General features: G+C 38.7%; 1 non-coding gene across 1 annotated transcript; it reads left to right on the top strand.

Annotated features, from left to right (window-relative positions):
• Positions 1-36: 36 nt before the first annotated feature.
• trnaf-gaa (transfer RNA phenylalanine (anticodon GAA)) lies at positions 37-109 on the top strand. The gene has a single exon. It is a non-coding gene; the product is annotated as a tRNA-Phe (tRNA).
• The last annotated feature ends 13,913 nt before the right edge of the window (positions 110-14,022 follow it).

Below are 14,022 nucleotides of genomic sequence, written 5' to 3'. Positions count from 1 at the left end.
TATAAACAGATTTTTATGTTTGTACTTCATGTCTGCGCCGAAATAGCTCAGTTGGGAGAGCGTTAGACTGAAGATCTAAAGGTCCCTGGTTCGATCCCGGGTTTCGGCAGCAAATGTGAACGTACTTTTTCCCGTTTTTATTCTACCGCCTCTAAACACGGTAAAACATGGAGCATTGCTAATTAGCTCAACTGATTGAAGTATGTTTGATGATCAGCTTACCTACGGTATATTTACTAAAACAAAAACGTAGACAACGAAGGAAAGGTACTTTATAACACGTAAAATCTCACATTCAAAGCACAGAAAAGATGATTAAAAGCTTCAAGTCCATCCAAGCGTTAGCCGCAAAACTTACCCAAAGCTAAAGTTGACAATTAAAGATGAATGTGTAGAGAAAAAGTATTTTCACTGTTTATATTAACTTAGTGTATACCATTGCATATACGTTATGTTATGTATCATAAGCAGCATTTAAGTGCACCAGTTGTTTGTGAAAATACACACAAATCTTAACAATTAGAGATTTTGGCTTTTAATAAGTTCACTGCTATTGTGAAAAGTTTTGTCTCTTGTGTTAGTGTTGCATTAGATTGTAGTATATCAGGGGGAAATATCATATTGAAGTTTCACAAAGGTGTTTTTAATCGTTTGGTGATTTTTTTTTTATCTGTAAAGAAATTGTGAAATAAGAAATTGCCTTCAGCATTTCCCTCTGAAAATAGTTTAGTAGCTACTAGTAGCTAAATGAAAGCAGGAAATACTCAAGTAATGTAAAAGTACCTCATGCTTGTACTTAAAAAGTTTAATTCACCTTGTTCTCTATGTAGAATATTTTTATGTTTATAGTTACAGTTTTCTCGTGTTCAGTGTTTAACAGTTGGACTGATAGCACAATTACAGAAAACAGTTATTTATACCAAAACTAACATAAACTAAAATGGATCCAGTTCACATGGACGTTCACCAGGGGGCGATATTGTCAAACATATCATTGGACTGGCGCTCATCCTTAAATGAAATAAAATACAGTCTGCAGTTCATCTGAGGGCAGTTGACTTTGTTAGTTAGGACGTTTAAATAGCCTAGATATTGAGCATTAAAAACATAAATTTTAGTTGTTGCTTAAAGCAAAAATGTATTATTATTATATTATATATTGTGGAATAGATGTGACAAATGTTTTTTATTAGACACCTTCTGAATTGGTGTGTTTTAAGTGTTTTAAACAACAGTATAAACTTGACTATTGGATTTAATTTTTACAATTTCAGGTCATCCATGTCCACATTATACCTGTGCAAGAACAGAACATCTCTGTTCTAGAGAAAGGTTAGGGGGAAGTACGAAAGTGTTAAAGAAAAAATGTTTAAGAGTTGATTCCTGAGTTAAGTTCCTGAGCTATTTTCTGTTATAGCTGCATAATTAATCAAAATGGCAATATGGCCAGGTGCAGTTTCCAAATTGCAGAAGCTGCAATTTTTTGTTAAGGGTAAAATATGTGACACAACAATATTATGATAAAGTACTGCAGTGCTGAAGAGATTCCCTGGTCTACAAAATGTATTTCAGTGAAAATGAAAATTGTCCCTCTAATCATAAAATCCCTCAAAATAATTGCAATATGACTTTTTTACCATGTTGATCGTGCAGCCCTATTCTTGTATGTATTTTAAAGGCCCATCTAGTAATGGGCATTGAAGATTATCTTAAGATATAAATGCGTTAGTATGTAGCATTGTTTCTATATACTTGTCCCTATACAAATAAGAACCTCTCAACAACAAGGCAAATTAAATTAGATGTAAAGATACTTTACTATAGTTTTATCTCAGCAGTTCTTAGATATAGAGACCTGAATGAGAAATGTAACCCATTGGACATCACCGGGGTGTCAGCATCTTAAGGCTTTTTTTTTTCTCATTCAGTTTATTGAGACGAGTGGAAGGATAGGGGGGTGTTCAGTTGATCTTATCTCATATGCTGCTGTACAATGTGACCTGATCTGGCAACTGCAGTGGAGTAGTAATATGTATAAAGCCAGATTTGTGGTTCTTCTTGTAGCATTATGCTAATTTACCATTTACCTTCTTTACATTCACCTTGTTAATTATTTCTGAATGAAAATAACTTTCCTTAGCTGTACAATTTCACCTCAAAAGACTATAAACCTGCAATGTCTAAGGGTTTATTAATCCTCCCAATTGGACGCCCTGGTTATATTTCGTCTTCCACTCTGTGGTGACTTGCCCACATCAGCGCAGCCCTTTGTTAAGTGAAGGTTTAAAGGCACCTTCATCCCCAACAGTTTAATGGAAATGACTCACATTGACCATGTGACCTCATTGACTCTTGTGGGTTGTCACGGTGTGAATAACTCACACAGGTTAAATGCTGGGAATTCACCACCACTCACTGAAGAAACCTTTTGGACAAGTAGCAACATGTTTTTGAATTTTAGAATAGAAGTCCACAATGTTTATTGTTTAGACAGTTTTTGGTTCTGGGCTTTTAAAATGGATTTATATGGAACAATATGGACTCCCACACACTGTCCTCTTCACTTGATTGATATTTTTCTTTAATTATTTTTTCTCTAACGTCATATCCTCATTTTCCTTGTCTATGGACAGGTTATACATATATATATATATACTTTTTAAGCTCCAACAATTTTTGAACTTACACATAATTTATATCTTGGTTTGGTAGGTTTTCTTTATTTTGACATTTTTAAACATACTAATTCTGTTTCACTGTCACATATTGTGTCAGGATTTTTTGCTCTGATGTGATTATGTATACTGTTTGATTCAGTGAATGATGTCAGTCTGCAGTCTGACCTGTTTGGTCTTGTTCCATATAATCCAATTAGTGATGTCAGTCTGTAATTTGGCCTGATTGACGCGGTTGGGAAATAGATAACTCGCTTTAGTTGAGAACCGGTTCGGAATTGTCCGATCCATCGTAATCTTTTGCCCAAGCTTTTTCAGTTCATTTTATAACCATTTATGCAGCTGGAAACCACAAGAAGGAGCCTTGGCAGAGAGGAAGAAACGGTCCAAAGCGTGGTTTCATATCACATAGGAATATGACAACATTGCTAGTTGTAATATCTGTAAAATTATCTTTTCAAGTAAGGGTGGGGAAAAAAAGCCATACGCTGAAACATCTTTCTACGCAACATGGGCTCAAATTCAAGGAATGCCATGTATTTAACACCCTACGCACAAGTGCCACTGCTTCCCCACTGAGCAGCATGTCCATTATCTCCATTACCAAGAGAGAATATCCTATGTTATAATAACATTAGCGCCTCGCAGGCAGGCTTAGCAGTTTTTTCTTTGACCAAGAAAAAGTAATGAAAACAAATACTGTACAAGAACCAGTTCTAAATAAAACAGTGGAGCTTTTTCACACTTGACTCACAAGAATGCCTATTTTAGAAAACTGATCAGTTATCAAAAAGGGAATCGATAGAGGATTGCACCGATAAGCAGAATCAACAATGTCATTGGTATCAGTAAAATCTTACCAATTCCCTACAGATTCATCCATCTATATTTAAGATATAGGCCTTCACCTTAATCTGGTAACTTAATAACTTGAGTACCAGTCTGTACCTTAACATTTCTCTGACTGTAAGTTAAGAGGACAGTGTGTGGAATCTTTTGAATCACAGGTGTTCAAAAGTTTTGCTGTTCCAAAAATGGGTTCATACGAAAGCAGCTGTGGTCCTCCCCTGGTGTGGGAAGGTGTGTGTGTGTGTGTGTGTGTGTGTGTGTGTGTGTGTGTGTGTGTGTGTAACTATATTCAGAGCTCAAATGAACAATAAACACATGTCATGACTGTGTTTCATCATATCCCTCGTTTCACACGTAATTTTATTATGTATTTCTCATCGGCAGCAACCTGACACTCCTCCTACACCCAGTAATTCTCTTTCTGTTTACCCCTTTACTTTCTCTCTGCAGAAGTTCCTTCTCTCTTGTGACGTCCTTACACACATGTTGATCTTCCACCGTGACTTTTGTTGTGTTTTTTTTTTTTTCATTATTGTTCTCATTATAGAAATATATATATATATAGAAACATGGTCATTTGTCCAACTTTTGCAACACTAATCACAAACATTGGTTTCAGAGTAAATGCTCTTCCAGGACCTCCTCGCTCTCTTACTGCCTGCTGTCCATCTGCCACATGTGTCTGTGTATTCTGACCTTTGTACACAGTAAACTTTTTTCATTTCTGTCTATGCATTTTCACTTGTCTATTGGACCGACCGTTTTTTTTGCATGTGACAGTCCACCAGTCAAGATACCACTCCTTAGTTTATTTATACACACCTTTCCCAGGGAAGACTGAACCCGATGCACTCTGAACACGACACGTGACATGTTTATTTTATGTGTTTGTGAAGCAGACAGTAGGAGAGGCAGTGTTAGAACTTGTCTTTGAGTTGCAGAATTGTTTACAACTATTCCTCTTTATTAAACACTATTTATGGGGTCTTTCCTTCAAGAGACAAAACATTAAGGAAACTTCATAAACAGGATTTTGTTTTTTTGTGTTTGTGTATGTTTTCTTTACCCCTGAAACATGCCAAATTCATAATTGAACACAATTATTATGTACCAGGAGACATAGAAGTAGCATGCTGTAAACCTAATGCTTTGTTTTACGCAACTAGCACGTCATGTTCTGTGTTAATTTGCTGATATGCAGATATTCACCGGAAAAAGGACACAGAAAAAGCTGAAGGACTAGAATTTCTGTATACATTTTTTTGCTATTAGTCAAAGTATAACTCCTAACATGTAACTACTAGTGTTATTATGTAACAGACCTTGGGATAAGGCAGTGGTTGCAAAAGTCTGGCATTTATCCCAAACCATGATGTTCTTTCACAACCCAGCAAAACATGAAAAATTCACATTTTGTTGTATCATTGGCGATAATTATTTGATTGCTGCACCGACAGTTGAGGATTAAGTCATGTGATCTGGTCTCTGGTAGCTGCATCATCTGGATTTAGCCGTAAAGTTGTTTTACAAATCCACTGTAAGTCTAATGACACCGTGGTTTATGATTCAGATACAACTCACCTGTTTCACATCATTTTGACACTTTATGGTCAGACAGAGGTTCTGAAGAGACTTAGTGCACTACTGTGTGTTAACCCTATCAGTTCCAAAGGGTCGCTGGCATCCTGCTTGCTGTTGAAGTGAGGCCTACAAACTGAATGGTCTATCTCACTGTCAATCAACGTATCAATAGCCCTAGGCCTTATAAAGCAAAATGAGCTGTCACGTTTGCTTTTAAACCCTCCTTGCATGTTATTCTCGTAATCCAATCAACATGTGCACATCTAAGTTAGATTGTGTCCCATTCTACGTAAGGGCTGAAAAAGCTCAAAGAGTCCACTGAATAATTGCCTCGGTTATTTACTGGCTATGATGCTTTTGTAAATAATTTACATTCTGGTGGTTGACCGTTACCCTCTATGAAATCAGAAAGGTAGTGAAAGTGTGTTTCAGTGAGTAAAACCTGACTTGATATTACATTGACTAAAGCTTCCATTGTTCTTGTCAGTTTAACCTAAAAACATATAGATGCCACTGACTAATTTGATTACTTTTTTGCATTTGGAAACATTTTTTCTGTCAGTGACTTGTCGTAGCAGGTAAAGCACAGACACAATTAATTATATTAATGATGGCTCAGCTCCATTTAAGTGTCTCAGTAGCCATGAACCAGCATACAAAATACCAAGGCTCTGGAACTGGAACACCTAAACTGACTACAGGCTGATTGTTAATTAAGAATGTTATTTCATGTTAATGTTAGTTATTATTGATTTCCCTTTGTGACAAAAAGTAAAAATCTGCTGTGCAAAAGGAATTTTGTGTTCTCTTTGTTTCAGCCAATGAGTCTTCCTTCCATCCAGTGTTGCGATAAGACATGAGACGACCCAGATGTGGTAGACTCAGCAGTTATGTTGAGTTTGTTCGTCAGCACTGCTGACAGAGAACAGGATGAGCGCTTTGTTTTGCTGTATAGATACTCAAAATTGTCCCACTTCCTGTATTACCCAGCCCACTCCCCAGTGCACATCCTCATTTCAGATTTTCAGTTTGCACTCCTATAGCCTTCAGAGTGTACTGGCTTAAAGAAGTCACATGGCCATTGAACTTTATTAGGAAACAGGATGACTGGTGCTTCCAGAGAACTGAAGTTAGAGAAGGTGAGAGACAAAAAGAAAGAGAGGCATATATTGTTACTTTGTGTGCGCTGTCATCAAGTGAAAACTGTGGTCTCTATGTTGGTAACAGGCCTGGTGCCAAATACACAAAGACCAGTCTGATTCCCTGATATTAGGGAAGAAAAGGCCTCTCTATCCGTTCCAGTTCCCACCTGTCCCAGACAGTTTACAATCAGCTACTGTGTCATGATGACATAAATGCAAAATCACAATCAAAAGTGAAAGAAGAGACGTGACACTGAAGGCCTGGTTAATGAGGATCTATGCAGGATAGAAGCATGTCTTTATTTACAATTTACACACTTGCTGAGACTCTGACAAGCATGACCACTGACCACATTACCCTTTTGTTGGTCCATTCCTATAATCTACCTATTCTTACCTAGTCATTATTTTCTCTGTACCCAGTAGAAGTTATGCATGATATTAGAGACAAAACGTCTGCAGTGCCAAGCTTTAAAACCATTTTAATCAATGATTTTAGTCTTAATCTTGGAAAATCATTTATCTTAGATAATAAGTTATTTGAGAATGTCTTTTATTGCTTGTGCTGTTCTGAAGAACAAAAAGCTGGTTAATTTTGTTCATTTATTGACTAACTAACATTTCATGTTTTAGTTGCCAGACACTTGCACGTTTGAGTAATTTTGAGTGTTTAGTGTGTAGTAAGTTTCACTATTATTTAACCATTTCATTATGGCCTAAATGTTGTGTGACATGAGGATGAAAAGTCTATTTGTTTTATTTTACAGACCAAAAAAAGCAAATTAAAAAAATAAAAGAAAGCAATATTATCCGGTCCTTCAAGGCTGTGGAATTTAACGGTGTAGTGCAGTACATTTGGTTCATTGTTAAAAGACTTGTTTCTTTCTCATATATGTGGCAGATAGGAAAGGCAGGGGGTGGCGTGGGAGGTTCTGGCGTTCTTCCAGCTATTCTTGTTTGTTATATTCTCAACCCAGACAGAAATGAAAAAAAAAAAGAAATCTGTTGTCTGTATGCAGAACTCTGTTTCAGGTATATCAGGGCAAAACAATCTTAATTCTGTTTCCTTCTTCATTTTGCTTTCCCTTTCATTTCCCTTGAAGTAACTGGTTTCCTTTTAGTGTTCAGTAGAGTGCTGTTCTTTCCATCACTTCAGAATTAGACTTGTGTCTTTGGAAACATGCCTAAAATGTCCTAGCCTAGTAATTGATGTGGAAAACAGCAGGAAGTTCAGTGCATTCATGATTGCAATTACAGATTAGCGCAAATGTTTCCTGTCAGCAGCAAACAATGAAGTGAAAGGTGTAGTTAAGTTGCGTTTGCAGTATAGCTGCAGCTCCTATTCTGCTGTAATATCAGCATAAAACAGAAAGAATAAGTATCACATCCAATTTTCCCTAAAAAAAAAAAGCCAGGATATACACTGTAGCTGAACTTTGAGTTAATATTCTTATTCAACAGATTGACAGAAACCAAAGGACGGTGGAGCTTTTCTCTTTTGTAATGTTTATAGAACATGAACATTATCTATGAACATTACTTTTGCATTTTTCTGTTCTAGACAAGGATTCAGTTTAAGGATAATAAATATCCTTTTAGGAATATAATGTACAAACCACACCCTTCAGAAAGCTTAGCAGTGAGCTGAAACACCTCTGGAAAGCTGAAAAGATGCCAGAACATTTGGTCTAAACCCTCTCTTGTATGTTAGCCAGCAAATCTAGCAACTGATCCACTGTCAGCTTCTGTCATCCACTTGGAAATATGACTGTACAAATACAGAGATGTTCTTTGGTAGGAAGCATTAATCTTGTTGTCTCTTCTCTCGTCTGCTCTCTTCTTTTTCCAGTTGGTGATAGTCAGCAGTGTAATGCAATCCAGCAAGACAAATGCCACAGTGGTACAGACTCTTTACTGAGAAGGACTTGCAGTTCTAGGCCTTCTTCATGAGGGTAAGAATTCCCATTGACCAGTGCATTTGAGAGTCTTTATTTATAGCCTGGGAATGAACCCTACAAGAGTGCTGGTATGAGGGGCTGCTGCAATGTGTGTTGTGGGGGTTACCATTGCCTTAGTCTGACTCAAAGGAAGTAGGCTGTGGTTATAAGCCTGCCATAGGCCGACTATTTCAGTCATAAATCTTCTCCTTCTGTTATGTACGTGTTACAGTTTTCAAAGTCTCATGGCATTTGAGCCATTTTAAAGCCAGGGCTCGCCTCCCTACGTGCAAATGTCCCCCACTCTCCCAAACACCTGGCCTTAACGCCGTCTGTGATTGTGGTTGAGTTAAAGAAATACAAACAAGCGTTTTTACCCCTATACCAGAATCCTATTTGGTTCAACCAGACCTTTCTCCAGCACTGGCACAGCGCTTAAACAAAGTGCGGAGAAGAAGAGTGGTCTGGCTATGCAAGACTATTGCTGGGACCCCTAGATCAATGTGTTCCTCTCCGAACTCTGTCCTGTTGCTCAGATCAGGAGGCCCCACAACAAGGGTGTTGGCTGAGTCTTACTCAGCACTGACTCCAGCAAAAAGAAAATTATTTTCAAAGCCCTCACGGTACTGCATATCGTTTGACAGAACACAGATAAACGGTTGATGATTCCTGTAAGTCCTCTGATGATAGGGAGTCTGGTCCAAAGCCCAATGATACTCCAGCTCAGATGTTTCCAGGATCCTCGGAGACAGGGGTGTCATCTGTTAAACACCTGTGGCCTGCAAGGAGTCACTGGCACTGTTTGGCTTGGCCTTTGCTAGGTGACATTAAGTGTGGTAGGACTGTCAGCTCAGCAGATGTGAGGTTTTATAAACACTAGGTGAAACAACCACATCTTTGCAAGCCTACCAATCATCTTCCAACCCGTTTGTGTTTATGTAGACCTAATGTCATATATTCACCGGCCCTGCCTGCTGTTTACACAGATCAGACAGATTCTTGAGCCAGAGAAAGAAGGAGAAAGTTGGCTGAGAGCTCAGTTATGTTTGGTTAAGTTTGCCAAAAAGCACTTGACTACATTACTGCAGTAGACGGTAATGCATGGTCTAATGAAACATAGGAATTAGACTTTACAAGTTTGCAATAGTTAATTTAGAGACTTTTGGTTTAATTATTTCCTTAATTTATCAGGTCCCCTGCAAACACTGTCAGATTTTATGCTTCTATTTCTGAGTTTGCAAAACATCAACTCCAGCCAGTAAAATTCCTGCCCCAATTGCTTCTTTTAACATTTTGACTATGGACTAGATCTTGATCCATCTTTTTTTTAAATTAGTATACTCTATTAAGAGCTATAATTTACAGCGGCAATGCCCCAATTATTAGGATAATTGTCACACCCTCAAGGTCCTCTCGTCTGTTGCACGTGTTGGAACGTAGCCGAGGTCAGTGTGAGATGAGATCATTTCACTCTATTCTTACTGTTTCTCTTGGGCTCTTCAGTCAGTCTATTGGGTTGTTATTATTATCTCTCTGTACTCATTCTATCTTTCTCTCACTGACAGACACATAGTTGTACATGGGCACATTGATCGTCTGAGGTGTTCTGCGGTGTTAAGTGGCCTGCTGGATCCACTAAACCATCACACATCAGAGGTTGCCTGGTGTTAGATTACTACATCCCTGCGTCTTAGAACACAAGGTGAAGGGGTTGAATAAGTGAAGCGCTCAGGCCCTGAGGAGCCCTGACACACACTATCATATAACACCTGCAGCACTACAGCTGCTATTGTACCAGTCCAAAAAGCCTTTGTGCTGTATGTATGAAGTTGAGATCTAAAGGTTGATGTAAACACATTTTGAGCTATTCATGTCACATAGACAGACAGAAGCAACGTATTCTATGTTTAAATATATAGTTTAAAATATAAATGAGCCCCAAAAGGAGAATAATATGTAAACATTTGTACAAAAATACAGTACATTTTGTGCACACAGTGACTTCTAGATAAAGCTTATGGTGTTTTAGAATATGTTAGTCACAGTGTTGAAGGCATGTCATGTTTTCATAATCTAAATAATATAATAATATATGGGCTTTCATCTCCCTCCCTTAAGCAGTATATTGTTCAGCTCCACTTTTTTTATTTAAATTGTGTGTGACAACTGTGTAATTTCACATAGATTATTGCAGGTCTGCAGTCTGTTTGGTCTGAATTGAGTGACACAATTTACATAAAAATAGAGCAGTCTATTTAGGCTGTAGTGTATAAACTTACTTGAAACAGACATACATTTCATGCTTCAAACTATTTTTTCTAAATATTTTAGATTAGAATATCTCAATAAGCACATTTATAACGGTTATGTCCCTTGAAGAATATGACAGCTGAGAAGAAATTAGTTACGCAGTGCTCCTGTGGGAACAGGTCCCTGAACCCACCTACCTTTGTTAAAGAGCTCATAGTGTAGAGGAGGAGGAAGATGACACGTGACAGGGGTCCCATGCTGAATTCAACCCCAGTGTATCACAAGTGTATAATGTGATGCACTCTTGTAAAGTTCTTGTCTGTGCATGCCCAGTTCATAATCATTATCTTCAAGCATATCAACATTAGACAGCCCTACATATCTTAAACATAATTATCCCATTCAAAGAATCTCTCAACCCCCATCGTTGAAAGAATATTACTCATCCACTGCAAGAGCTCTGTCTTCATTCTTCTTTCTCGAGCCTGTAGTCTGTAAATACATCAATGGTCTCCCTCAGTTTATTCGCTTGAGCAGCTGTATCGCGCAGACATAGATCAGTTTCCCTGAATCTTATGTAAGCAAAAGTATCAGTGCAGCTCACTTCAACTGTGTCGCTGACCCTTCACTTGTGCTTACGTTTGCTCGCTGCAGTGATGTTTGCAGGAGTTCCAGGTCAGCTAAGCTCTGCTGACACACTGGCTCGCCACAGATGACAAATAAGCTGATAAAGAGCTTTTCATGCATCCATGCAAAAACACACGCAAATGCATTAACACCTCACACACACACACACACACACACACACACACACACACACGTATTCATACTCATAAAATCCTTTTTTTGTTGTTGCATTTATCAAGCTTGAGTTAATGAATGCAACACACAGAGTGTATTTAGTGTCTTCTGAAGCAAAATTGGGTGCTGACTTTGGCTGGTGACATTATATCTGACATCTCACTTTTCACCTCTGTCTTATGCAAGAGAGGCTTGAGGGAATTCCCTGTGGGGCTCTGCCGGTTTGAGAGTGCTCTTTGGGGGTAAAGGTTGGCATGAAGGGAATGAAGGAGGAAGAGGTACAGGCTTCAAGATTGGAAAGAGGAGATGGAGTTTCTGTCTTCAGGCTGGGGTACACTTGGAAAATGTGTCAACCATGTCGGAAGGCAAAAGCGTTGATAGCTGTTCCATATGCTCGCACTCGAAGGTAAGGTGCAGTATAAGAGGGCAAGATGTGATCATGGTTTAAATATAAGTATAACAGCACACAGTCAGTTTTCAGTTTTCAACCAGTCTCTCATGGTAGGCATTCGTATTGTTGCACTCATTTGACCACATGAACTGTGATAGTAGTTGCATAAAAGTGGAGAAGAGGTGAGTGTTAATGTCTGATTGTTGAAGATGTTGGGGGGGATTATACTGGCCCGTTCATACTGTGAAAAAATACTGCAATAAGGAGGCCCATTGATTGCTTTTTATATATTTACTTACTACTTACTTTAATTGTATTATATTATTATATATTTGTTGTACATATCAGTAACTTACTTCAGATTGTTGCCTTAATGATATGAGGTGTAATATCCTTGTGGACGTTACGTAATATACAGATAATTTCTTACATTCACAGTAGGATTAACAGTGTTTCCACCAGGGTATAGGTGTTTGTGGAAGTTCACCAACATAGGATATTGGGTATCTTACTTGGGAGCAAGGGTGTAAAATGTTCCAAGGGATCTATGGAACGAAATGATTGCAAACTCTTAAGTGTTCTGTCTCAACTCCCCCTTCCTCTCTGGCTATATTTAAGCTGTTCTCGTTAAGAGCAAATGTGTCCTCTTATCCTTTGGCACAGGCTGTAATTTGCCTCTCTTTCGCTCCCTACTAAAAGGCTGCAGCCGTTTTAGCTTCTCTGAAGGTTATTTCCACCATCCCACCCTCCATTTTGCTAGAAGAAGATTTCTGGGTTGCTTCTTTTAATTTTTTCCACTTCAAACTTTCCCAGATGCTTTACCTTGTGCCCGGTGAGACCTGCCCTAGTTCCCAGCTCTTTTTTTGGCAGGACTTATTTTTGAAGACGGCACCCCATTAGGGAGAATAGGTGGGAAATAGGTTGAAAAAATCTCCTGACCTCTCATCTGCTTCATTTTATTATCTCCTACAAGTGCAGTTCCTGCTTGCATAATTAACTCTTGACAAGATTTGTTTGCTTTAGCCCTGCCACCTTCGTGTTCCTGACAGCACAAGGCAAATGGACATAGCGTTCATTGGGAGTTTGCGTTGACATTTGTTTTCACAGCGTAAGCCACTCTTTTTCCTGGCAGTGCCCTCCGTCTGCTGCCACAGTGTTCTCACCCAGTCTTTGTTCTCAGAGGAGAGGGCCAAATGCCCTTTGCTGCCTGACAGTCAAACAGCTTTACATCCATGGCCCCCTCTATTTCATCCTGTCTCTTCATTGTTCTTTCTGCCCTCCTTTTGTCTGATTCCTTTCTTGATCTCTGGGATTTACCGCTGGTAGTCATGATGGTGGGATGTGGGGTTATGCAACCCCCTGGGATTATTCCATGGGACAAATTGAGTCAGACAGGCTGAAGCTTGGAAGCTGAAGATACATTCTTATTGCCTGGGTTAGAGGAAAGGATACACTTAATTTTTCACGTTGGAAGGTGTTAAGTTGGGGATGTGTTCAATGGAGTGTCCAATGTAAGGATGCTTTAGTTGTTCCTCGTAAAGGATTTACCTAATTACTGCGTTTTAAGCCGATTACCTAACTACAACCTTTCAAGAGGTTCCTCCGTTGATGTGTTTTGACAGTGTCCCCTAGCGTGTGCATACCAAGACTGATGAGTGGCACCTGCGGCGGTGGCCTACTCTGGCCCAGGTCCCAGGACTCTCGGGATTCCCATAAAACACCCCCTGTCAGTAAGGCTCACTGGGTCTAGTTTCCTTTGGCACCAGAGAGTGACAGAAAGAGAGCAACAAATGATATGGGGATTCATGGAGGTGTGTGCGTGAGCTTTCTCACGCACACACATTCTGGTTCTTGCTAGTTACCCTGGAAAGATCTCATATAAAGCAAACCTGCTTAATTAATGCTGTTAATATGTCAATCTGCTGCCAATGCTCAACTCATCCGTAATGTTGGCCAACATCTCTAACTCCATACACTGAAATAACACAAGCTAGGCTGGGTGCCAAGTCGTTACGTTAACATTTCCAATCCAATTTTAAATGGGTATTATATTAGTGTGAATTCACTGAACCACTTACTCTGCTTTATGTTGCCGAGATCACAAAGTACACTCACTGCAAAAACATCCTTAACTATCATTGAGTCTTTTTTAAAAATAAAATAAGAAATAATTTCAACAGTGAAACTGTTTTACCAGAAGAATTTTCTAGAATAAACAATCATTTTATATCCAATTATCAGAGATGGACAAAGTACACAACTCTTAACTTGAGTCAAAGTATAGATACTCCTGGTCAAATACTATGAAAATTAAAATTGCTCAGTCAGTTTTTTTTTTAAGTATTGGAGTACTTGTTTCTAAAAACACTTACGTATTCAAAAGTACATTTATTTGC

This window comes from Dicentrarchus labrax, unplaced genomic scaffold (assembly GCF_905237075.1).
Source record: "Dicentrarchus labrax unplaced genomic scaffold, dlabrax2021, whole genome shotgun sequence".
In the NCBI taxonomy this organism is placed as follows: domain Eukaryota; kingdom Metazoa; phylum Chordata; class Actinopteri; family Moronidae; genus Dicentrarchus; species Dicentrarchus labrax.
This window is presented reverse-complemented; position numbering and strand designations above follow the sequence as displayed.